The sequence below is a fragment of the Cyanistes caeruleus genome, chromosome 14 (assembly GCF_971803275.1).
Source record: "Cyanistes caeruleus chromosome 14, bCyaCae1.hap1.1, whole genome shotgun sequence".
In the NCBI taxonomy this organism is placed as follows: Eukaryota; Metazoa; Chordata; class Aves; order Passeriformes; family Paridae; genus Cyanistes; species Cyanistes caeruleus.
In genome coordinates this window covers 10,492,588-10,519,146 of record NC_141714.1, presented here as the reverse complement: position 1 = coordinate 10,519,146, position 26,559 = coordinate 10,492,588, and the positions used below count along the sequence as shown (strand labels likewise).

General features: G+C 43.7%; 1 protein-coding gene across 1 annotated transcript in view; it reads left to right on the top strand.

Moving 5' to 3' along the window:
- Positions 1 to 11,488: 11,488 nt before the first annotated feature.
- SH2D1A (SH2 domain containing 1A) overlaps positions 11,489 to 26,559 on the top strand; it is a 39,598-nt gene continuing 24,527 nt past the window's right edge. The window contains exons 1-2 of the transcript XR_015276294.1: positions 11,489 to 12,184; positions 13,165 to 13,350. The gene's annotated coding sequence lies outside the window, so the exon portion shown is untranslated. The remainder of the gene's footprint in view (positions 12,185 to 13,164; positions 13,351 to 26,559) is intronic.

Genomic DNA, 26,559 nt, shown 5'->3' with positions numbered 1-26,559 from the left:
CTTCCCACAGGTGAGAGTTGGACCTTTCCTTCCCCCAGGAGCACTTCTGGGGCTCAAGCAGTTGGAGGAGGTCAATGCTACCTGCAGCTGCAAAGAGACGATGAAATGAAATGGAAATTAGGGTTTCCTCAATAAGAGTGGGGACTCAGTTTTGCTTTCCTGCAGGAAAGGGGTGTGGGGGGGTGTCTGTTCTTGAGGGGTAGAAAAGGCCATGGAATCCACTCAATAATAGGATCCAGGTGGAAGCCTTGTTTCCCAGTACAGCAGTAAGTCCAAGGGCCTTCTGTTGCCTGTCTTGACTCCTCTTGGCTTATTCCATGGAAACTCCACAGTGTCTTGCTCATGTGACCTTGGGCTTTTATAGGAAAATACCAATATATGCTGGAATTTGTTAGAATGAAGCAGCAGCCGAAGCAGGTCTCAATTAAGACAGGTTCTTTCCACTGTTTAAACCAAATAACTAATAAACCACAGCAAAGGTAAAACCTTCTAGCATGAGAAAGTTGGGCTTTCTATGATAAATGCTCTCTATGGACTCATTTGTTAATGGTTCATGTGTGAAATGAAAATCCCCACATCATCACCTCCTATCTGGTATAACCAGCTTTTCCTTGTGGTAATGCCTGCTGCTGCTACTCTGCAAGGAACAGAGATGCTCTGCCCTGTGTAAATGTGGTGAAAGCGACCATCGTTCAGCAGTTTGGTGTTTCAGGGGCTGGAGGTTTTGCCCCATTGCATTTGATATGATGTTTCACATGCTCATAGGGGAGGCAAATGCCAAAAATCAGAACCAAGCTATAAAGCTCATTTAAAAATTATGAATAAGTAATAATGAATAAATAATCCTGACCCAAAAGTAAGCTGTGCCCATCTCACCCTGGGCACATCCCTCTGTTTTGAGCCAGACAAAGCAGGCATTACTGGGCTGCATCCCAGGAAAGGGGCCAGCCTGAACCCTCCATGTCTGACCGAGTAGAGCCACTCTTGGCATTCACAGGGATGTTCCAACAAGGCAAGTGACAGGGAGGACAGTGAGGCAGGGCCGTGTGAGTGGTAGAGTGATGGAGAGTATCTGTATGCCTTGTGATGAGACCAGGAGATGGGGGTGAGATGTGAGGTGCCAATAACATGTCAGGGTGGTATTTCAGACAGCAGCCTCACCCTATTTCCACCTCCATGCCTCCACGCTGCAGGAAGTGTCCCTGCTGTGTCCCAGGGCTGTGTATGGCCCTGCTCTGCCTGTGGTGGCTGTGACCCCTCCTTCTCCATCCAACACCCCTACACGAGGTCATCCATAGCCAAGGCTTTATTTCAGTTCAAACAGGGCTGCTGTACTTGTGCTTCTGTCTGGAAGGTAGAAATACAGATATGGATGTTACTGTGTCCCATCTCCTTTCTCCCAGCTTTTGGCCTGGGTCAAACAAGGCCACTGGGCCAGGGGTGGGTGTTCAGCCAGACTCAAGACTGAGCCAGGGCTCCATTATAAGACCTGTGCCCCCTCATCTCCTCTTTAACATTTATGCCCAGAGTGCAGCATTTGGAAATATTTCCAATCAATAAAATAGTTTGACGAAACCAATCAACAGTATAAAAATCAGTTTAAAATGGAGGAGAGATCCGTTGCCTGCAAAGCACCAGTGCTGTGTGCAGGCTCTCCAGACAAGGAGCATGAATTGCTGGTGGTTTCCAAAATCTACCTTTCCTATGGGCTGAGGAAGAGGAGCACCTCCCGGGAATAGGAGCAGCTGCAGGGATGGGTTCTAATGGCATCAGTGGCGTATCCAGGCTCTCTTCTGAACCACAACCACTGGCAAAACCTCTTAGTTGTGGGTCTAGAACAGATTGTGCAGAGGCTCATAGTCTCCAAAGCATCCCTGAGCTTCAGCACCTTCCTGGTGCCATGGGCTGGGGATGGCATGGCAGTGCAGAGCTGTTGGGGGTCTGAGTGGCTGTTTGGATGTGAGGGAGAGGTGCTGGGGTGTCAGGGTAGCAGCAGAGAGTGTGCTGCCAGCTGAGTGTCTGTGCTGGGGCCAGGCAGCAAAGCCAGTCTGGTGCCACTGTGAGCACTGAGAGCATTACCCAGGTAATGTTCCATGGCAAAAGCATGAAGCCATTCATTAGGATCTGGATAACCTTTCCACCCTTTTAATCTGGAGGAAGTGGTAGGAAAAAACTCAGAGGCCCAAAGCAGGGAAGATCAGAGTGCTCTGCAGAGCCTGTGTGATCACCGAAGCCACATACATTGTTTTTCTTTTCTTTAACTAAAGCCCAGGAAATGTAAACTGATGGTTCTGCAAGGAGGAAGCAGTACCACAGATCACTTCGTTGGCAAAGGCAATTCGCACCTATAAAGGTGTTTGTGGTTTTTGTGTAGTCTGCAGCTGTCAGTGTGTGACCACTGGGTACTGGTTGTCCCTGTGCCCTGCTCACACTGGACACCTGGACTTGGGGTGGAGGCAGCGGTGATGTGTGTGGTGCCAAGGAACAGGCACATGGAGGTTAAACCTCACACCCAAAGGGTAAGTCTCACAATGTTGTCTGGTCTTGGAGGATGGAGAGAATTTAATTCAGCAGCTCAAAGCCAGGCACCACACAAGCCAGGTGCAGAGCTGGGTGAGAGGTGCTGGAGGGAGGGAGATGGGAAGCTGAGGATGTGGATTTTCAGGTGCTGGAATGGCAAATGAACAGGATAAATAGAAAACCAAGTAACTACTGTGCTGTACCAGAGTCTGATGCTGGGTGCACCACAGTGAGCAGCAGCTTGATTGTGGAGCCACTGATTGCATCCTCTGTCCATGTCAGTCCATCACTGACTTCAGAGCAGTTTCCACACATCCCTCCTTGCATCAACCACTTTTGCTGTGACTGATTTACCCAGGGACCAAATCTTGTCCAGAAAACCATCTGAACTTTGAAAAAGACTAATCCTTTCTTCCCTGTGAGGGTAGGGAGGCCCTGGCACAGGTTGCCCAGAGATTCTGTGGCTGCCCCATCCCTGGAAGTGTTCCAGTTGGATGGGACCCTGAGGAACCTGGTCTAGAGGAAGACATCCCTGCCCATAGCAGGGGGCTGGAACAAGATGATGACTGAAGTCTGAATTCTGTGATTCTATGATACTGTGGTAAAAACTGGGGCTAAATTCTCCCATCCCACTTGAGCCCTGTGTTAAGATGTGGGGAAGCTGCTGCCCTTGAGAGACAAGCAGGGTTGTCTTGTGGGCTATCAGGGGTAGAGGGAGATGGCTTCTCTGTCTTCCTTTAGTCCCAGGATCTTTGTGCCAGGTGTCTAGTGCTACTCAGACAGTAGCAAAGAGCCTGGAGAAGGGGGAACTGGAACCAGCCTATATTTCTGTGGGAATCACTGAAGTCTCATGGCAGTGGGAATGCCTCACCTCACTCAGTGCTCCCACTGGATTAAAGTTCCTGATGTTAGATGTGTATATTTATGTTACCCTGGCAGAGCTAACCGAGCTTGGCTCTACGGGAGCATTGTAAATCTGAGCCTTTCCCTGTCATCCACACTCATCTTGATTTTGGAGCACTTGGTGGTACCTGGAGTATTTAACAGCACCTGGCTCTGACTAATGGTTACAGAGGCATATAAGATAGAAAGATTAGCAGCTCAGCTGTCTGATTAATATGTAAATGTACCCAGTTATGTGTGAGGGCTCTTAATGAAGTAGCTCACACTTCTGTCTCTGTATATCAAAGGTGATTGATGGAAAAGTACTTCAGGTGCCTGCTGGAAAGTGTAAAAGTTGTTTTTGTCTACATCTTGCCTTCAAAAAATATCTGTAGACCTAGGGCTGAGATTTCCTAAGGGAGGAAAACCAACTCAGTCTGAGTTTAATCTCAACTAATCCAAATCGTTGGCCATGTTCCTGCAGTATCTGTAAATTCTCAGATAGGAATAATCCATCAGGATCTTGTATAACAATCCACACAGTGTCTTAAATAAACCTTCCTTTTGGCTGTAGCCTGCAGATGACACCTTCTGTAAATTATTTGATGATACTTTGTATGAAGGGCTGGAGGCTGAAATGAATGTTTGGGTGAAGGCAGGAGGCCCCAGCCCCATGGAAGATGTTCCCGTGCTGCTGCTTCCACTCGACTCAAGTCTCATCACAGCCCAAGTCCCAGAACCTTCTGCTGGCCAACCCAGGGCAGCTGCATGGATCAGAGAAATCAAATTAAAATCCTGAAGCATCAATGGATTTGTGGAATGCAAGGGTTTCCCTGCTGGAGAAGGAATAGCCCAGCAGCTATTCTCAGCAGATCTCAGCCCTGCAGCACAAGGAGGTGCTGGCTGCACCCAGGGCCGGGGCTGTCACTCTTGCTGTCACCACGCTGAGCACTCTGTGCCCCTGCTGGGTGAAGCTGGCAGCTCCTGGGGCAGCAGGCATAGGGTGCCCTCCAGCCCTGGGATGTGCCATTCCCTGGAAAGATCCCTGAGATCACGTCCTGAGTCATGCTGGGCTTTCATGCCGCCCTGCCCTGCCAAACCACTGTATTCTTGTATATTTCAAGATCACTGCAAAATAAAGCCCATTCTGCTGAAGCTGGTTGTGGAGTGGAAATTTTGCAGTGCTAGTAAAACCTGGGGCGATGCAGCAAGTGGAGCAGTCTGTGGTGCCTGCTCCAGGATGGGGCTGTGAAGCGCTTGCTGCTGCAAGATCTCACACAGATAAGGTGCACTACAGCACCTGGCTGTCAGGGGAGTTCAAAACGTTCAGACCCTGTTACAGCTCTCTTTTGCTGCCTCCTTCTCACTCCCACAGGTATCTGGGGGGCTCAGAGCACACATCGTTTCCACCTCCTCTCCAGGCTGTGGGGAACCCTAGCCCACCCCCCTAGAGTGAGCTCTGGCACAGAAGCTCTACCTAGAACTTGTCTCATGTTGCTCTTCCTTTGTCAGGGTGTCTTGGAGCTGGCTGAGGCTGCAATTGCTTTGTCTAAAATTTTCCATGCCTCTAGCCAGGCTTCTTTTGGTGCTGGTTTTAAATAGTCAGACCTTCTCTAAGAGAAGGGATTGGAGCAGTGTGAAGTTTCCTTACAGAAGGTATTTGGTGTGTTCTCTCTGAGCAGGAATGTCATCACAGTCAGTGAGTAAGGGAAGAGGGAGTGAGTAACAGAGAAGAAAGACAGCAGGCCCAATATCACCAGCAACCACACAAACTATAGCCACACACTTGCCACTCCCTGGTTTCAGCTCTGGGGAGCAGCATTTGGGACATAGGTCCCCTTCAACGCTCTTGCAGGAGAGCCCTGCGGAAGGTGCGAGGGCAGCAGGGTGACCCCTGACTCAACCAGGGCAGGTCAATGAGGGTGGGTGCCAGTCCCTGACCACCATCTGGGCATTTCTCCATAAATAAACACTACTGCTGGCTCTGAAGGTTTTATTCTACCATCACATTTATCAGCAAACATTTACTCTAACTGCAGCAACCTGGGTGCACACTCTAGCATAGAGAAATATATATAGAGAAATAGAACATCTAGCAGAAACAGTTTGTAACAAACCACATAGGAACTTAGTTGCCAGTGAAAAAACATTAAGATAAGATATATTGTGAAGATTCAGCAAAGCAAGACCGAGGTGTTGTGAAAATCCGACAAAGCAGAAACCCGTGGCTCCAAAAACCAGCCAGGACCAGATGGGTGGTTTTGGGCAGGACAAACTGACCAGAGGGAGAGCCAAACCTCCAGTGCGCCTGCCCAGAAGCAGAAATCAAACAGCAATCACCGAGGAAGTCATTGGTTTTCATCCCAGAGACCTCAGCCCATGACCACCAGGAGGTGTGGCAGCTGATTATAACACAAAGTGAGAGAAAGCGGAGGTGGGTGGGCATAAATACATATCAGTGTGTATTTATAGCTGGAACTTGTCCTGACCAGGTGCACATGGCTTGGAGGAGATAAACCCCATGCATCCCTGATGCTGTCAGCTGATGGAATAAAACATATCTCTCTTCAATTTCGATTGTCAAGTCCTGATTCCCTAAATCAGTATTCCCTATGACAAATTGGTTTACGATAATTATTAGGCTGATGCTTAAAGCTTTCAGTGTAAAGAAAAGCAATTAAAAAGAAAAGAATACTCCATAATTCATACTGAGAAAGATCTTTGTTGATGGCTAATGTTTCAGAAGAAAAACTTTATATGAGAACTGTTCAGTCCCTGTGACACCAGTGTTTAGGTAATGATGCTGAACTGGGACTGGAACACTGTTGTCTCTTTGTCTTACATGGCTACCACGTGTATGGGTCCCCAGCACTGACCTGAAATGCTGAGGGGCTGAGAGTTCCCTCTCCTGATTCCTCATGACTGCAGGAGACGGTGACTTCAGCATCTTGTTCCAGACTTCCATGATCCTTCTGCTGTGAGTTCCCTGCTCTGCCTTCTCTTCCCACCCTTCCATGAAAGGTAGGTATGAGAACAAATCAATGAACATTTGGTTGTGTTCTCTGTGACCTGGTCTGTTCTTCAGCTGGAAGATATGCCAGAGACTATTATGATTTATGGCTTAAACACCTTCATGTAGGTATCTTAATGCCCATTACAGCGAAACTTTTGTATTGCAAAAGCTGCAGAGGCCTTCTGACTGAGGCCCTGAACTTCTCGCTGATGGAGATAAGGTAAACTCAGGTCCTCAGAGAAAAAGATACATTCACAGAGGGATCAAGCACCTTCGGGGTGGAGACCGGTCTTGGTTTGAAAAGACAAATGTCTGCTAAGGAAGGCAGAAACCTCCCTTGAAATCAAAAAATGAACCCCCCCGCAACTGTTATAATCTTGAAATCAAGGGGCTCTCAAGCAAAGATAAGAGAATAGAAACAACAGTTCTTTACTAGGAAAATTAAAATAAAAATGCAATAGTACAAAAAAAGAAAACCAACAGAAAAACATTCCACTGACAGAGTTAGAATACAACCTGACACCCTATTAGTCAGTGGCTGCAGTCCTCCTGGAGTGACAGACCTGGTTCTGTTGAAGTAACGATCCTGTAGAAGGGTGGAGTTTTCCTCTGAAGGTCTGGTGGTGTAGATGGATCCGGTCTCTCTCCTCTGGGAATTCACTGGAGAAAAGCTGCTGTGGTGTTCCAAGTCTCCAAAGATATACAGGTTTATTATGCTTGGATCTTCCCCCTAGGTGCAGCATCTCACAGTGGGATGATGTAATTTTATCAGTCATGCAGTAAGACCCAATGGCCCATTAACAAAGATATCCTACTGGAAGAAGGATGGGCTGTGGAAGAGATACAGAACACTGTCACACCTGGTTTTAGCAGCTGGCCCATTAACAGAAGATATCCCCCAGTTATGAGGGATGGGTCATGGAAGAGATAAAGAAAACTGCCCCATCTGGTTTCAACAGATAGTAATAGAATATATACTTTTGGTTATATCTTGCATTGCAACCCAAGACAAGCCCACACCCCAGGGCTATCAGCTGCAGGCTCACACAGACCCTCACACCAAAGCAGGGGACGGGAGGTTTTGGGTGTGTGATGAAAAAGCCTTTGGTGAGGCAGTGAATGCCCATCCTCTGCTGTGCAAAGCTCAGCTGTGAGGCCCCTTTACCCCAGGAAAAGTGGAATACATGTGAAAGACAGTGGAGGATGTGTCCTGGCCCATCAAAGCCCCCCTCTCCCCCAAAGGGGTTTCCAGACCCTACACCAGGGATGATGCAACAGATCCACCGTGTCGCAAGGGAGAGTGCCAAACTTGCCCTCCCCAAGGGTGGCATGTTGGCATTCCCACCTGGCCCAAACATTTATCAATCCAGTAGCTTCTATACTCTTCTGTGTGGTGTGCCACAGTGGTGGCAGGGGACCCTCACCACCAAGAAGATCAGATGGAGGGGAGCAACAAGACGTTGTTGGGACCCTCAGAAGGGTGATATGCTTCCACCTAACCCCCGTCTCCCTCCCTCCCTCCCTCCCTCCCTCCCTCCCTCCCTCCCTCCCTCCCTCCCTCCCTCCCTCCCTCCCTCCCTCCCTCCCTCCCTCCCTCCCTCCCTCCCTCCCTCCCTCCCTCCCTCCCTCCCTCCCTCCCTCCCTCCCTCCCTCCCTCCCTCCCTCCCTCCCTCCCTCCCTCCCTCCCTCTTTTACTATTAAATAAAGTATATAAGTTTTTTTACACCAATGTCTAATAAACTTCATTTAGTTTTAATCACACTTTTGGGTATATTTTGCACCTTTCTGGGTATTATCCATTTTATTCACAGGGACGTAGCTTCCCTTGGTCCTCAATGTTAAACCAGTTTGTAACAAGATATTTAAGGGTTCACAAAGCACAAAATAGTCAAACAGCTTTGATTTCCCAGGCAGACTGGAGTAAAACACAGGGAGAGTTACAGCCCTCCTCTGACAGACTAAGGAAAGGGACTGGTCCACCACTCCCTGACACGATGAACCACTGTTTGTACCAGGTGGGGGACACCAGAGTGAACTGTTCATTCCTGCCTGAGATGACTTTGTGTAACACCTCCCCTGTTTGGAGATGTCCCTCGCTGTCAGGCACTGGGCTTCCCTGGGCACGAGCACTTGCCCTCTCCCACCTCAGCCCCAGCAGCAGCAGCAGGAGGAGGTTCACTTGGCCTGGAGGGAAGGACCACGGCTGGCTGGCTCAGGCTGTCCTGGAAGAATGGCAGTCTGGGTTCTGATTTTTGTGACAAAATTATTAATGAATTTTTACCCAATTACTGTTTGGTGGATTTGAAATGTAAATATTCTCAGTGTAGAGTGAAATTTAAGAACTGGAGAAAATTGGATCACTCCTAGGTCACTCCTTTACAAAACTATATTGTAGCTCACAGACCTATTATATAGCTATAGATACACATATATTTATATATATTAAAATATATAGTATATATTCACTTTGTTGTCATGTAGCAGGTTACTAATATATTAATAATTACTAACAACACAGATATTAGATCTGGGTGAAGACTATCCAAAGTTTCTGCAGTTCAGTTCTGTTTTAAGGCTTCAAATCTTTTGATTCTACATTATAAAAACAGACCAAAAATTATTCAAGAGACATCCAGTATTTCAAATCTACATTTCTTAATGTGACAGTGCTTTAACATTTGGCCACTATGCAGAGTCAGCATCTGTGTCCCTTGCTAAGGGACAGTGCTGTGGGTGTGCATTGCAAAGTCCTAAAGCAATGTCAAGATGAGTTTAATTTCACCCTGTAATTTGCATGCAGCCGTTTACAACTGTATCTTGGTCTTTTGTGGTGTTTTTTTTTTTTTTCTTTTCCAATTCTAAACCAATTTAAAGCCTTTTAATGACAGTAAGTGTACACCTGATCTACAGTTTTCAAGCTGCAACTTATGTTGTCTTGCAGCAGTATTAATTCCACCCCAAGGCAGGAGAAGGGCTCACAGCCACCAGACTGATGGGCAGGTATGGATCTGTGTGTTACAAGTACATCTTATATTATTGGCTTTTTGCAAATATTAAAATGAATGCTATATATATAATGTTAGAAAACTTTGCTGTATTAATACAGTTTATTTTATTTTTGCTAGTAATGAAACATAAATAGTAGTGTGATACATACAAATATTTCTTAGGCTATAGCATAGTATTAAAATAAAGACTGCTATTGTTCATATAACCCAAAGAATGAAAAGATAATCAGAACCCTGTCCTCCATTATCTTATCCAGATGAAGATGGCAGTGACCAGAGCTCCAAGGGAGGAATTTATTTAACCTCTGTTATCAAAGAGTATGAAACTAAATGGACCAAAATAAGATTGATCTGTTGGGGGGTGGGGGGGGTGGGGGGGGCAGGGAGAAGTTGACACTAAGCAAAAGAACATCTAAATTTAAGAGGAATGTTTGAATCATGCATAGGGATCTATGAATATACAACAGGCTAGTACTTTTAAGGAATGAGCCTTTGTTAGTAAGGTGTGCTCTTGGCTGAATGCCAAGGCACCTGGCCATATTTGTTCATTAATTTAACTATTTGTTTTATTTCTGTCTCCTAATTGTCTTTTATTAAACCTTTTAAATCGTCATTTTTCACATGTGCCATTTAATTAGGAGCAGCAGCCACTTCCCACAGAGCTGCCAGCACAGGACCTGCAGGCAGCCCAAGCACCAGACACCCCATGGGGCATGGCCAGTCCTGGCTGGTGCCCAGCACCCACCCACGGTGGTGGAACCTGCTGAGTGGGCAGAGCAGGAGAGAACCAGCACACGGCTCCAAGCCCCTCACCAGCACTTCCAGGTGCAGATTTGCCACATCAACCTGTAGTCACAAACTCCATCACTTTTGAACTGGGTTTCACCCTGAGCTCAGTCTTGTTCTAGGGGTCCTAAAGATTATGAGTAGCACTGTGTAGAGTAAGAGATAAAAACCCCACTCAAGTTTCCCTTTCTGTGGGAGAGCACTGGTTATTTTTGTGCTACAAATTGCTCTTTGTTTTTAGGAAGACTTTCTGACTGCCCTAGTGAGTCTTGCTTGCTTTAAAACACCTGGGACAGCAAAGTTGTCACTCATGGAGGGAGGATGGCTGACTATAAATTTGCTGTGTTTTCTAAAACCAGAGAAAAATTGTCAAGAAAGATACATTGCCATGTATACTGGCAATGGTCTTTCAGGTGTTTTTCAAGGGCAGAAGTGAAACTGCACACTATGTGACAGGGACATAAACCATCACAAAACATGTATGTGTCAGAGAAGGTATAGTGTGGTTTTTTTTGCCTTTTCCACTGCCTTTGTCCCTGGCCTTGCAAGTGGGACAAATGCTTCTCAAAATGCTTCTGACACAAATGCAAGTGGCACCAATGCTTCTGGGAGACTCTGGGGGAAGGGAAAGAAAAGACTAGGAAAGAGGCAAATAAAACTGGAAGCAGCAGGACATGATGCATATATTTGCATATCACTTTGCATTCGTGAGAACAATCATAACCCACTTATAGAATGATGACATCAAGCAAATGACATATCAGCAAATCAGTTTTAAAGCCTTTCATTTCCAAAATAAGTTCTCTGCAGTTATTTTCCTTTTTAATCTAGGTCCATCCAATCTACTTACTGGGATTTATGGACAGAAATTTGGGATAGCTTTGTTTTATCTCCCATGCCAAAAATCATATAAATGAACACAGCCTTGTTAAGTAGGACTAAAACTGCAGGGCTAAGGGATAATGATGAGAAATGTGCCTGAATGGGAGATGGGAGCATGGTCAGACACTGTGTGAGAAATGATCCCTCACTTTTAAAATGTTTATGAAAGGTTTATTAAACCTTAACAAATACAACAAAGGATTGAATAAGGAAAAAGGACAGCGACCCCACAGTTTGTCACTGGCAGCCATGAATTCACAAAATGGCTGCTCCACCTGCTACACCCTGGTGCTGCCTCAGGCCCCTCCCCAAGGCTGTCAGTCAACTCTACTTCGCTGTCCATTGGTGGACATGACTTTCTTGCAACTTGATTGGAGGTGAGGTGCTGCCATGCCCCGCCTCCCCAGCAGCGCTCCTCCCCCGGTCACAAAGGCCTGTGCACGGTACAGAGCGGGGAGAGAGGCCTGTGGGGAGAGCAGGGGACATCTAAACAACAAATCACAGTAACAGCTGTACATCAATAAAGCTTCTCTTAACGTGCACACAATATTTATCCCCTAATTGTGAGAGCCATGCATCACAGTACCTATCTGTAACACACCGGCAGTGTCATGGGGTGGGCTAGTCTTCAGTCATCCAGTTTAATTACTCAATCTCCTGCCACTGGGGGAAACCAGTCCCCAGCCCCTTCTTTTCAAATATTTCCCTGCCTAATTCTGGTTCCAAAACTTTTCTATATTTGAGAAAATGGGGCTTCCTTTTGTATAAGAAGGAAAAGGATACAAGCAGAGCTCAACAATTTTTAGAATATACTGGGAAGAAAAGGCATTTATTTCATCAGGTACCAGCTGAGTCCTGCAAAAAAACACTGCAGAAAAACCACTGATAATACAGAAAAGACACTTAATCTTTGTAGAAGCGTTCAATAAATGTGTCATGTTTGGGGGAAACCAGTGGTCATACTGCAAGAAGGAGTGTCCCACAGTGACCCTGAGTGAGCAGCATAGCATGGGCCACCACTGGTGATTGATGCTGGCCACACAGCTCTCAGAAGTGGTTGTAGTGATTGTCAGTGGTGCTTGGACCTTCACAGGTGGGCAGCAGTGAAAGCAAGCTTGGAAACCAGCTGAGGACAGCCCAGCTTAACACTAGACCTAGACATACGTGGAACACCACATGGGAGGGTATGACTAATGAAGGATGGGAACCTATTCCAAGTTATTCCATTCACTGTAGGGTTACAGAAAAGAATTTCATATCTTTTTAATGAGATTGAAAATTAAACTGCTAAAGGTAATAATGTTGTAATTTACAGAGATATTTGATTTTTCAAAACTGTTCATTAAGGAATTAGAATTATATAAAGTTAATGTAGTACATACTGAGTGTATTTCAAGGCAAGTGATTTACAAGCCTCACAACAGAGCTGTAAACAGGGGAGCAAGGGAGCTTGTGTGTGCCTAGTTCTGGTCTAGGTTCTGGCTCAGGTCTTTCTCTGTCACAGTTTAACACCTGTTTGTGGTTTTGGGGAGAAAATTAAACAGACACAAAAGACATAAAATCAGAAGAAAAGTGAAGAATGAAGGGTTGCATTTCGGCTTACGTGACCTCGAACCCATGCCAGCTGGGAGTGGTGTGGCAAATAAACGGGATGGGCACGGCTGGGTGGGCCAAAAAGTAAAACCACCTTAATGGCAAAATAACAAATGGCAAAAGGTGAACACACAGTATAGGGTCAACCACAAAAGGTGTGAAAAGGGTGTGTACAACAGTATATGTACAGAAGATCTGAGGGTAGGTCTGAAGGCAGTGTTCCAATTACAGACTAGGATTACGAATATTAAAAATAATGCGGTGAGCAACAGCCAGTCAGGGGAGAGAACTAAGAACATTCTGGAAGCATAATTATAATGATATTGACAGGCCTGCTAATGTCCTGCCTACAGGCTCGATTCATTACCAGCCCCAGACAGTTCTATCTCCACAATGAAGTAGTAAGTCACAGAGGCTGATCATTTGGGCTTTCTAGTTTGGCACAAATAAACAGTAATTGTTTGTTTGTTTTTTAATAAGGTCAAGCATCAAGCCCTACATCCTGGAAGTCAGGAGCCTGGCTGTGTTTGTGGGACAGGGACTGCTGCCCAGACAAGCAGGGAGCCAGAGAACAACTGAGAGATTATGGAGAATTAAAACTCTTCATCCAGAACTGTAGCTTGAAGGAATGGTTTTGCTGGGATAGAGGGAGGAGTTTCAGCACTGGTAAGGAGACACTCTTGTTTCTGTGTTAGATGACACATGAAGATTTCTGAAACAGAATCTAGCAGGGTCTGACACAGGGGGCCTTTCTGACCTGATAATCTATGAACTGCACTGCATGTTTGAAGTAATGCCTGGTGTGGGTGGATGAAATTTGTGCTAGCCCAACCCAGATATGCCTTATCTTCCTGGAGCCTCTTGTTGGAGCCAGGTGCTCACTCCCACCTCCTTGCTGAGACTTTGTGTGCTCTGGACACACTGATGAGTACAGAGGTGGGGAAAGATGGATTCAGGTGATACATTTTTCATTTCCCCTTTGCTGCTGCCTTTTGCACCTCTGTAGCTGCTTGGTGAGAGCCAGCTGTAGACTTCAAGCATTAGAAATATTTAAAAATCGTCCCCTTTGCTCAGGGGAAAGGTGGCAAAGCAAACAACTGCCATGTTCCCTGAGAGATCAATAATACCCTGCAGGAAGCTAAATCGTCCTTTATTAATCTGATGAATTAGCCTGATACTTGGAGGAAGAGATCAACAGCATGGAAAATAAATGCATACCCTGAGGCAAAGCTTGTCAGCTATGGAAATAGAAGTGTCTTTCGTTTTATCCGTAACAAATAATGTTGAAAGTTAAGCTGAAAGACCAAAGTGACTTCTGAGATTTGTTAGTGCAATGTGGATAAAGAAACTCACTTCTCTCTTTGAAAAGCAATTACACAATCATGCAGAGACAACAAGCAGTTTCCCTGCTGTGTTGCTGGATTAGAAAGCCTGAATATCTTCCTCCTTATACTTCAAGAGGGACTGATTCAGCCAAGTATTTAGGTATATGTTTCAGCTCCAGAGTCATTCCAGGGAGCTCAGCTTTAGCCTTGAAGAATCAGAATCTAGGGAAAAAGACAAAGTGAAACGGCATCAAATTTCTATCTTCTATTGCAGAGGGCAAAAGAGAGTTTTCATAATAAGGAACAATAATCAGCACCCTTGACCAGCTACCCTGGAGAGGCAGCCCTGACCCTCGGTTTTTCCCTTGCCCTTAAGGGAACAAAGTGCACGCTGCCAAGAATCGTTGTGGTTTTCTCACTGAAAATGGCATGATTTAGCCATTCCTCAGAAAATGTGATCAACTTTTTGAAAGTCTCCATACTACCTTTGGTTGCATTGATTTGACCAAATCAGGGCTGGCTGTTTTGAGTTTTCAAGGCATATTCAGTTTCCTGGTGTAGAGAGACTTCTGCTGTGACTTAGGGTTGTAGTTTGATGGTGGACTTGGCAATGTGGGTTAATGGTTGGACCCAATGATCTTTGGGTCTTTTCCAACCAAAATGATTCTATGACTTTATGATTTGTGCCCATTTTCTTTCAGGAATATGGTGCAGCATCACCCAACCATGCTCGGCCTGAACCTGAACCCAGCAGCTCTGCAGAAACTGGGGCAGGTTCTTGTTTCCTGCAGATGCAAGGGCTTAGCAGGAGCTTTTGCACACCTGCTCATTTCCCACTAAAATAAGTATGAACACTCATTCTGGAGCCCAGGATGGTTGGCATGTCAACTCTCATATCACTTAGTGTTTTTGCAAGAGTAAGAATTTCAGTTTTCATTTCAAAAGTCCACAATTCCTGCTTAAACTATCAGAAACTGCTTGAAGAAATTTTAAGGCAGATTTAGTATTTGAAAGCATGTCAGAATTTGCAAATGCCTGTACATGGCAATGTAAATTCATAGACATGGGTCTAAAATTGCCGTTGGGGGATGGTTTTTTTGAAAGTGTGCTATAGTAACTCTGGGACCTCTTCAAGCAGAGACCACAAGGATCTTGGTGTATTTTCTTGGTGTAGAGTTAAGGGCTACATTTTCCCCACCAAACTCCACAGCCTGAGTCAAAACCAAAATACACTGAGGTCTCTAATTCAATCTTCACAACTTACTATTATTTTTTATTAGATAGAAAAGTCAAATATACAAATAATCCCTTACAGTTATTGGGTCTGTGCAAGCCACAAGGTGTTGCCAAAAAGCAAGAGTGGAATTCTGCATGTGCAAAACCCAATCCAAAAGATAAACTACCTCCAGTGTCACTGCTTTGCTCATTTCCCATCCCTATGGGCAAATATGATTTTTTTCTGAACCTTTAATGTACAGCACTGAATAAAGTTATGTAAATCTGGTGCAATGAAGAAGGCTTTTAAGCTGTGGTAGGTATATCATGGTCCTCTCCCATTCTGTGAAATTGCTTTACAGCCAGGCCATAATCGCAATGACAGACATGCTTGATTGAGTTTTGTCTCTCTGTTAATCTATGGAGTCATTTGCAGGTGAAAATGAAGAGCTGTGTGTATCTGGGAAACTGGGGATGCACTGAAAAATAATCCTTTTAATACTGAGCATGGAGATCCCCTTGTGCTATTACAGGAGTGCATTTTAGGATTAGAGTCTTTGGAAGCTTCTCATTATAACTGTGATTTATTTTTAGTGGTTTTCCCCCATAAAGTAATATTAGATATTAAATAGCATATATTTCAGGTGATAGTGAAAAACTGAAGATTAAGGCAAGGTGCTGTGAATGCGAATGCATGAGAGATGGTGAAGATGACTCATTTCTCTAATGCACAGGGTGAAATCTTAACTGAAAGGGTGAACAGATGAGATGCAGAGCACAAATGGTGCTTTATTGTCACATCCTGAGAAATGTCATTTCAGACTCTCAGGGGAATTCTGCCTGGGTTATAAGTACAATTTGTTGTACATGAAAGAAACTGATGATGAGGGCATGGGTGACTTTTCACAGTGGGATGAGGAGAGCCACATGTTCCAGGCAGGGTGGAATGGCATGTACCAAAGTAGCCAAGGAGGCTGGCTGTGTCCTTTCCTGGTAAGGATGAGCCAAGAGGAGATACATCAAAATGGGGGAAGATTATCTTGAGTGTACATTACAGACTTGGTAGGACTCACCAGATCCTGAAGCGGTGCATGAGATTAAATCCACCCAGTGCAGAATGGAAGGGCTTTTCTCCTCTTTTTTTTTGCACCAGGGGTGCACGCTGCTGCTGGAACCTTGTGTGGCTGCAGTCATCCTGTGCAGCCCTGGAGGGTTCACATTGCCACTGTGAAAAGGCAATAAAAGCTCTTCTTATCTACACAGCTCCTCTCAGATATCAAGATGATTAAGCACATGCATTTGTATAATGTGCCTCAGCACCTCTTATTATTGATGACAGGGATGACTGGGAGCAATGAGTCAAAGTGAAAAATCAAAAGACAAGGTGAGGCAGTGAGGAGATGGCGACTCCCAGTCACCAAGGCTCTGCCATGGCTCTTGCAGACAGGGCTGCTTCCCACCCAGAAGGAAGGACCCTGACAGCTACCAGGTTGCAGATGGGGCAAAGAGGTTCTGGTTGCTCCTTGTCAAATCATCATCATACAATCTTTCCAGCTCTCTTGAGAAGGCTGTCCCTGGACAGGTGACAGCATGGAGCAGTGCCCGAGCAGATGTCAAGAGACTGAAGTAAGGAGGGAGTCACTGGAGAGGACTTGGCCCTCCTTGTGCAGACCCATTTGATTTTTCTGTTTCCTTTGGAGAAAGAAGAGGAGGAATAGACAAAGAGAAACAAAGTGCACCTTGACATATTGACTCATTTCCATGCCCAAACCTCAGGGTGTCCTCAGGCTCCCTGCTGGCTCCCCTCATCTTCACCCAATTACACACCCAGTAAGGTTGTGAGTACCAGGCGATCTGATCATATTTCTATGAAAATCAATTGCAAGCCTTCCCTGGTGCCAGACCAGGCTTCTGTGAGGGAAATGCTTCTTGTGTACTAGGAGAGTTGGTGAGAGAAAAAAACCCAACTTCTTAAAAACCCTTTGTGATGATCAGCGTTTAAGTTTAGCCATTCAGGGACTTTTGATCCATTGTAAGTGGAAAATTGTAACCTTTACTGAAGAGTGTGATTCTGCTTAGCGGGAGGTGGCAGGGTGCTCTGGATCTCGTGGGCTTGAAGTCAGAGGGAGGCTTGTTTTTAGGTCTCATGTTGACTAAGTTCTCCTCTCTCATTTAGAGAGAGCAGTGTTACTGTAAGCAGGGATATTCAGATGATTGTTGCCTTGGGCCCTTCAGAAAAATTGCCACATTTTACATTTAGGACAACCTTTCTCACATAGTACATCTCTGCAATTAATTGTCTTGACACATGATTAGTACCTAGGGGCAAGGATGGATCATTCTGTTGATTGGGCAGGGATGCGTTATTAATTGTATAAACTGGCTTATAGACAAAGGACACAAACCAGTGGCTGCAGTTACTGTCACCATGGATATTTGAAAGAGCACTGGAGATTTGTGTCAGGGCGATGCTCTTTTGCCATCCCAATATGATTAAGATTCTCTCACTGCATCTCCTAAAAAATGAGTCTTTAAACCTGATCCCCTTCAATACCAGGTCAGCTCGTATTTCTGGTACCATGATGCACCCTCTCATTGTCTCTTGTTTGTTTTCCCTCATTGCCCAGACATGGAATGTGGCAGACAGAAGAGTGCAAACAGCTTCTCCCCAGCAGGCAGGAGGCAGTGTGAAGTTTTGTGCTTAAAAAGGGAGCTAGCTGATCTTGACTTATTCTAAAATGATGTGACATCCCTTTTAGAGTTTTAATACCATTTTTTCTGCTAAGAAGTAATTTGGAAAAGAAGTAAGTTCATGAAGGATGTTACAAGATTTAGTAGAAGCAAATGTCAAAAAACCCAAAAATAATAAAAATGATCATATAGTATAATTTATTCTCTCTGCATCCTGTGTGGATGAAGCAATTTTATAGCTATTGTTACACTGTGCAGGATCTCTTCCTAGTGTTAATTACTAGCTGAGATAAAATAGTTCAAGCCTTACATACATCACTACAATGAATCCTAAAGTTTTTCACTGCTGATTGCACACTGTTGATACCAGTGAGGATGCTTTGGAGAGCAGACCTGGACATAAAGGAAGCAGCCACAGAGGAGCAGGAACGATGGCTCCTTCCACGGGTAAACTTGTACAGGACAAGCTACGAGGTAGAGGCCAAAGGAAAGTGTGACAGCCCGTGGTGTGGGGAATATGTGAGATGTGATGAAGATGAAGCCAAATATTAAGGTGGTTTTTTTCAGGTTAATTAGCTGTAAGTTGTGCATTACAACACCTGCAACATCTCTGCTGACAGGAGGCAGTTCCATGCACTGCATTTTATTCATGTTCATTCTCTTTGTTTCCAGCTGCGTGGGCTCTGAGGGGAGGAGCTGATGCTTGCATGCTTTCAGTACCTCTCACACGAGCAGCTCCCATGCTCATTTCTAAACCTGTCCAACATCCTTGGAGCTGGTGGCAGTGCCAGGTCTCCAGTGGTGCCCAGGGTGGGGAGGACAGTCCTGCCCTCAGCCTTGGGGTGACCCTTCTGTCCCCAAGTCCTGCTCAGCTGCATGACAAACTGACTGCCTGCGTGCAGCTTCACACAACGTGGCCAAAATTCCTCATCTTGACAGCATCACCCTCTGCTCTCATTACTTTAGAAACAGAAATTGTCCATACCAACTTTTTAGAGTGACATCTAAAGGGAAATGCATGTTATGTTACACACTGTTATTAAGTGCCTCAGGCACCAGCAATCTTTTATCCTGCCAGCATTGATTCATTAAGCAGCATATGGAAGTATAACAGTGACTGGTATTAGCTTGTATCTCCCTTGCTAACCAGACTCTAATTTGTCTTCTTAATTTTTCTTTCCACTGTTTTGCATTGTTGTAATGTAGAACAAATAGCATAAGAGAAAAAAGCACTTACAGAACTGTAGCTTTTTGGCATGTACATTTCTACTTTGCCCAAGTAGTTCACTGATAGGACTTCTATATATTGCAAATTCAAAAAGAAAGACTTCTTGGTCTAAAAATTGTCTCTTTTAAACGGGATCTCAAATTGAGAATAAATTTCCCAAGTTTAAGCACATTCAAGAGTTGCAGGCCATTGCACCTGGTAATGTACAGAGATGTCCAGGGCCCTGGAAAGCTTATATAGGAGCATAGGGAGGAAAACCAGAGAAACCAGATATAGAAGAAAACAGCCAAAAAAAGGCATAATGAGAAATACTGTACATTGTACTCTCTCCCCAGAGGAGAAAACCGCTCAGACGTCAAGAGCAGCCCAGTTTGGTTCAGCTGAAGCGAGGTGTGGTGCAGGAGGCTCCTGTGCTGCCCTGCGCAGAACCTGCTACAGCCTGCCGTGCTCTGGTTTTTGCAGGGCCATGCAACACTTCACATTTACAGTTGATCACCTTTGTGTTTGTGTCAAACCTCATGAAAACAGAATTAAAAAGAAACTAACGTAAACCACACAATGTACAGAGTGAGGTGTGGGACCTCAGGGCATGTGGCAGAGATGGACTGGCAGCACCAGTGCACAGGAAAGCTGATCAGCCAAAATGCTGTCTGGCCCTGGATGAATTGTTACATCTTGCTGGACATTTTTCTCAGCCAGTTGTGTGGAATTTCCTTTGTTTCTGTCTTCTTCTCTCTGTAACAGCTGTGGTGATTGTGCAAGAGAAGTGACAAAAGGCTCATCCAGCTAGGACCCCCAATGTCTCAACTCTGCACACCTTCCACAGCATGAACACTTTCACTAATGCCTTTTTTATTTTAAAGCCACCTCCTGGGAAGCTCTGAGTTTGTTGCTGGGCTCTGTGGTGCTGCCCCAGGGCTCTCAGTGCCCTGAGCCAAGAGTGGCTGGGTGGTGGCAATGGCCTGTCTGCCCTCAGGGCTTGGACCGCATAAGGTTTCTTACCTTGTCCTGTCAGAAATGATCCCCCCACTCTCCTTCTGTTTACATCCTGAATTTTTAAGTGTCTTTAGATAGTAATGACTTCAGAGCGGCTCCTTAAAAGAACCCTGAGATTAACACTGCAACAGCAGTAAAAGTGATGCACTAACTTCTAATAAAGTTTAAGTGCCCTGTTAACCAAATACTTCATGTCTCAATTCAATTTAAACCCTACAATGAAATATTTGTTCCTTTGAAGTGGACAAAAAAATGTTTTCAACTGATGATGCATATTTTAAATTAATTTTCAAATTATTATATTAAGGTACACTAATGACAATGAAGAGATGTTTGTGAGTGCTTGGGGCAAGACCAGAGCAGAAACATTCTTCAATATGAATTAATTTCTGTTATCACCTATTATGTAATCACCCATAATGTGTTTTATTATTGTTAATAATTAATTTGCATTATATTAATATTTATTATTGTTCTGGTCCTCAGAAGAATCCCAGGGCTCTGGGGAGCAAAACAAGCTCTGTCAAACTCCTCATGTTCCAGCTGCAATAGGAGGGTGTAATCATACTGCTCCATGTAGGCAGAGGTGAGCTCTGTGTCTGAATTTAAAACAACATGTATTTTGAATTTTGAAATTATGAATTTTGAAACAAAAATTGTAAAGATAGTTCTGAGAATGGGTGGGTTTCCCCAGGTCAGAGCTTTTTCAGTGTCTCTGGTGCTCTGGGTGTGGATGATGTCCTGTTTTATTTATTTTTGTTGTAGGCAGTAATTTTGTGAATGGTTTTCTAGGCAAAGCACAGGTTGAACTTTTGAAGCAAATGCACATGGCATGACCTTTATGCCTCTTAGCCACTGTCAGGCTTCACTGAGTGCTCTGTGCCCTGACATTCAGTAAGGCAATAAAGAAATGAAAAGTACTAATGTAACCTTTATAAAAATAGTTGAAATGATAGTTTAATTTTTAATCTTGCACTATGATGTTAAAATAAGCTCAATAAACTTTGGCGGCAAATTACATTCAGAAGGAATTCCATTTAAATAACATTATGGTTATGATAGTCAGCAAATTATGTCCTAAACTGCTGCTTCAAGAAAAGAAAGACACATTTAGGGTGGGACTGTTGACCTTTCCAATTTTTGGATAATACTTGGGCCACTATTAATTTTTTGGTAGTTGATCTGGAACCTGAGGTCCTTTCATCTTGCATGTCCTGCCAGGCAATCAAGAGGATGTTGTAGATTAGCACCTCTCAGCAGCCAGGGCAGATGAGTCTTGTGTATTTGAGCTGCAGCATTGTGTTTCATGTCATCTTTAGAACAGACCTGCACAAAAAATAGGACCAAAAACCTATTTGAAGTGAAGAGGCAGAAATGAAACAAAAGAATGTTTTAAACAAGGTTCTAAAGTTGTTTGATAGTGAAAATAATTTCTTGGCCTTCATATAAAGTGATATGGTTTGCAGGGTGGTTATTGCAGATCAGGCTATAAAATCAGGCTGAGCTTGTGGCTCCAAAGTACCTCTTGGAAACTGAACATGCCATAGGCTCACACACACTAATACGTGCTGGAAACAAGTGCTGTGTGATGATTGAAGCTTGTATGTGAGATAAAAATTAAGTAGAGCTGTATTTACAAGACTATGTCTTGCATATTACATGGAGGGATCTGAAACTATTTCTCAAACACATATTTCTCAGAATTTTTTTATCTGAAATGCTCTCCTTTTGCAGTCTGTGGTGACACAGCAATCTTTATCAATTGCTGTGGATGCAATTTTGAGCTCTGTTTTGTCTAACTGCACAAAATATACTCAGGAAGGTAAGGAACATGTGCCCAGCACTGATTTTGTTGGATGTTTTAATTTATGAAAGATATCACTGTTCTGCTTGTTCTCTTGCAAAATCGAATCCTCTCCCATGTAGTCAGCCTTTAATTGCTTGTAGTGCTTAGACAGAGCTTGGAGAGGAACAAGAAAAGGATTTCTTTAAGTAGGTAGGAGTAGAGAAAACAATGGTTCCTGAGCTCTGTTCACCCTCTCCTGCCTCTGTGTGCTCAGCCTGACTGCATCTCTCACAGAAGGACATGTGTCCTATCATGGGGGAAGCACCAGGGGAGATGAGCACAGTGAAAAAATACAGTATTGCCACCAGTTCAGATAGACCAGGAGCTATTACCGGAGGACTGACTTTATTTCTTACAGCTGTTGGGATGTTTCTGTTCCTTTGAAGCTGAGGAGAGCACAGTGAATGTGTGGGAGGTAATGTTCAGTGTGGGGAAGAGGGACAGAAGAAAACCAGTTTGCACTACCAGGGAAAAAATGTGCCAAAGGGAAGGAAACAAATCTTGCCTATGGGTGATAAAAAGATTATGGAACATTATGGACTAGTGGGGGCTATTTTCTGGAGAAATGGTGATCTCTACTAGCAGGTGAGTGGGATTGCAGTGCTAAAGACTCATTGCATTGTTCCCAAAGCTGCTCTAGGTTTAGGTAATTTCACAATTTCACACTTCCTCTATGAAGAAATAATCTGCTGAATGAGTTTTACTGTATAATTTTCAATGAATATAGTTTAAAAAGAACTCAGTAAAACAGTTGAAGGAACCCATTGAAGGAAACTGAGAAGTAGGAGGTCAAAAATTAGTGATCTAGTTCCATTTTATTAGATTTCCCCTAATCAAGGCAGTGGCAAATATATGCATTAATAGAGCACCAACTGTGTAGAACAAATGGATTATGATTTTTTTAATGGTGTTGCTATAAATACTTTGTCCCTACCTAGATTTGCCATTGGAAGGGAAGTATGACATTTTAACACTTGTAAAGAAAGCACATAATCTTATCTGCATAAACTTTTAACTTTTGTGACTGATTAGGAATATGGGGATGTTTTAAAAAATCTTGATTCTTTCTTAATGAAAATTAAGGCATGTGAGTGTTTTCCAGATGCTGAATTGGAGGGGATTTCAAACCTATGTTTATATTGTTACTAGCTGGACTTTAATCAAACTGGGGGCATTTATATACTCTTATTAATGAAAAGGTGTGGCTTGTTCCAGGGGGTAAAACTGATAAGAAAGGAAGGGGATAAAAATGTGGTACTCCATGAAATTATCTGACCTCAAATATCTGGGAATTAAGAACAACAGTTCCACTGGCTTGTAGTCAGGACATAGCTTAGTAAAGGAAAAAGCATATTTTGTTTTTTTTTCAGTGACTGTCCCCTCTTTCTATGAAATGCAATATGCTATCTAGAATTCTCTAATTTCTGACCTTTTATTGGTTTTTCCTTTTTTTACTCAGTATTTTATCAGTAGTATTTCAGTTAAAGTATGGACATGTCATCATAGAATATAAAAGTTAGGTTTACTTTGCTGAAATTTTTGTAAAAACAGAGGAAATTTTAGAGAAGTTATGAAAATAAAACACTCTAAAGTCTGACAGGTTTATTCTATTGGGTCTTACAAATTTTAGGTGAAAATATTGCAGGAAGACTAGTAAAGAAAGTGTTTCAACAATACAGGAAGACAAGTATTTAATGAAGTATTTATGTAAAAACAAACTAAATGAAACTAAAATAAAAATTGTATTTTACTTTAAAGTTTGCAATACAATCTGTGTGGGGGAAAACTTCTTAATATTTGGTGAGAAGCTCTCTGAGGTAGGAAAATAATTCAGGTCAGAGATTTCTGCCTGTTCTCTCTGTCAAACAAGAGCAGGAAATTGAAGTCAAACACCTACATTTAGAACCAGAGAATGATGTGCCCACATGGCTGGCACTGTTTCCTCAGCTGGCACCAGTGTGGTCCCTGAGGGTCCCATTGCCATTGGATTGCCCCAGACCAGCGGGCTGGGCTCTCTTTGGAGGGCTGGAGTGTCTCTGAGGGCAGGTCATTGGAACCTGGTACTTGAAGATGTTCCTGAGCACATCCATTCCTCTGTATGCAAAGCCCTAATGTTTTTTTTGGACAACCCTGAGCATGCTTATGAATAGTTCATAGTAAAAGCTTCCATGGAGAATATAAAAAGCTATTAAATCTTAATGGCCTGATGTTTACATTTTTTGAACTACAGGTTGGAAAGCCTGAGTGCAAATTGTTCCAACACAGCTAATGTTTTTTGCTGTGAGGGGATTTGTGATAAGCACTATGCAAAAAAAAAAAATAAAAAAAGGTATCTAACCAATCTAGTCTCTCATTTTTTCATACACATTTTCCTTGTACCAGTAGAAGTGAGGGTTTTCACTGGTATTTTAGGTGACAGTTCCCCCAGCAAAATGACTGTTAGTACCTGCAGATTTAAGGTCCCAGGAAGAGGGGAATATGGTCTCACCCAGGCAGGGAGGTCAGGATGAAAATGCTGTCCCAAACACCATCAGGGTATTTAGATACCATCCCCATGACAGCCATGTTGAGTACATACAAATAAAACATGGCTCAAGTACTCAAAATACTTTATAGTTGCTCGTAAGGAGCCAGTCCCGCAGGGGCAGCAGCCTCAGGGTGGGTCTCTACCAAGGCTGGGACTTGGGACCCACCTACACAACCCTGATACCAACCTTTCATGGATGTGTTATGCCAAGTCAAGCAGCAAGTTTCAGCTCCAAATAAAACTTCCCCTTTGACATGAGGAAGTATGACATTTTTGGTGCTTTTAGCTTTTTCTGCTCCCCACTGGCCTTTGCCATCTCAGATTTTATTACCCATGGGCCAAGAGACATGTCAAGGAAGGCAAAGGTGAGGCTTCCCTTTCAGCCTTGAAGACTGTGTCTTTGTGCCTGACACAGTTTTATTTATCTTAAAATACAGTAGTAAGCCAACACAGAATCATAGAATATCCTGAGTTTGAAGGGACCCACCAAGATCACAAGTCCAATTCCTGGCTTTGTGGGGGACAGCCCCAAAAATCACACCATGTGTTTGAGACTGTGGTCAAAATGATTCTTGAGCTCTGACAGGTTTGCATCCCATGCACTCTTCCTCATCTTGTCCTTCTGGCTCACCTTGCCTCTTACATGGAGGGGTCAGCCATGCCTGGGACAAGGCTTCCCAACCAACAGGGCTGCCAAGGCATGCCAGCCAAGGAGAATGGCTTCCTGCAGGCACTTGCATGAGCCTGCTGGCTCTCAGAGGGGACCCATCTGTTACAGATTGAAAGCAGTGACCCAAAGTTATGTGGATCCTCTGCATCACCCAGACTTCATCTGCTTAGCTTCTAACCTTTGAAAAACCCTCATCTGCCTCAGGGAATGGCCTTAAATGCACAGAGCTGTGACAGTGATATAAGGAGTAAGAGTCTCCTGTGGCCATGTAAATGTTGGTGTCTTGGCCAGCTCAATTTCTTTTGCTCTTTTCTTTCAGTGTATTTGAGTCTGTAATCAATAGTGAAATTAAAAGGACCTGGGCTTAGTCCACTCTCAGACTTTCAATGCCTTGCTTGGGGATACCAGATCTGCAGTGTTCTGCTAATCTGTGCTCGAATGCTGGGTAGCCCTTGCCTAAAGATTGCTGCTCTCCAAAAATCCCAATGTTTCCCATTGTCTGTCAAGAGAAGTTTCACTGCTCATACTCTCATTACAAGCAGGGCAACTCTGCTGTTGATTTCAATCAGAACAGGATTGGAACTACTGTCATCTTAGTATTTGTGTAGGTTATGAGCAGATGGTATTGCCTGACATTGGGTCCAATGCAAGATTTCTGGCTTGGGCTGAAGCAAAATAACTCTATTGTAGTCTTTTGTCAGTGAGAAAAAGATAACATTTAATGAGGGCATTTTTCAGCATCTGCCAGAAAAAAGAAAAGAAATTTAATACGAATAGCATTTTTAAAATGCATAAGCTCCACATGTGTGTGCATGTGTGTATGTGTATACATGAACACGTTAGTTAGGTGTTTTTTGGTTTGGGTTTTTTTGTACAGAAATAAAATGTTTCTTATTGCTGAAGTCTGTGATGTAGACCAGAAAAGCAAGCTGTTCCCAAAATACTAAGACAAAACTTTCCAAGAACTATTAGTATAACCAGAGTATGTTTTTTTTTTTCTCCTTATTGAGGTTGTGTCTGATTTGGTGACAGCCTGATGTGTGAAGCAAGCATGCAATGAGGGCATGTTTGGTGTCTACATAAAATAATCAGTGCAAGTATGTGTGTGTATTTCTCTGTGCTGAAACCAATAGAATATCACCACAATAGCTTTTGAACAACTCATGAAATGAAAAATCACAGTCCAATAAGGGAATACCTCCTGGGCTGTACTGAACTATCTGTTCAAACAGTTAGTTTAATCTTGGTTAAAAAACAACCTAAATCTTAACACCTCCCATCCATATATTTTCCCTTTATGCTGTTACAGGTAGACTTATGATTGGAATCACGAAATGCTAGAAACTCTAGCTGGATACAGAAATGTGCACAGACCAC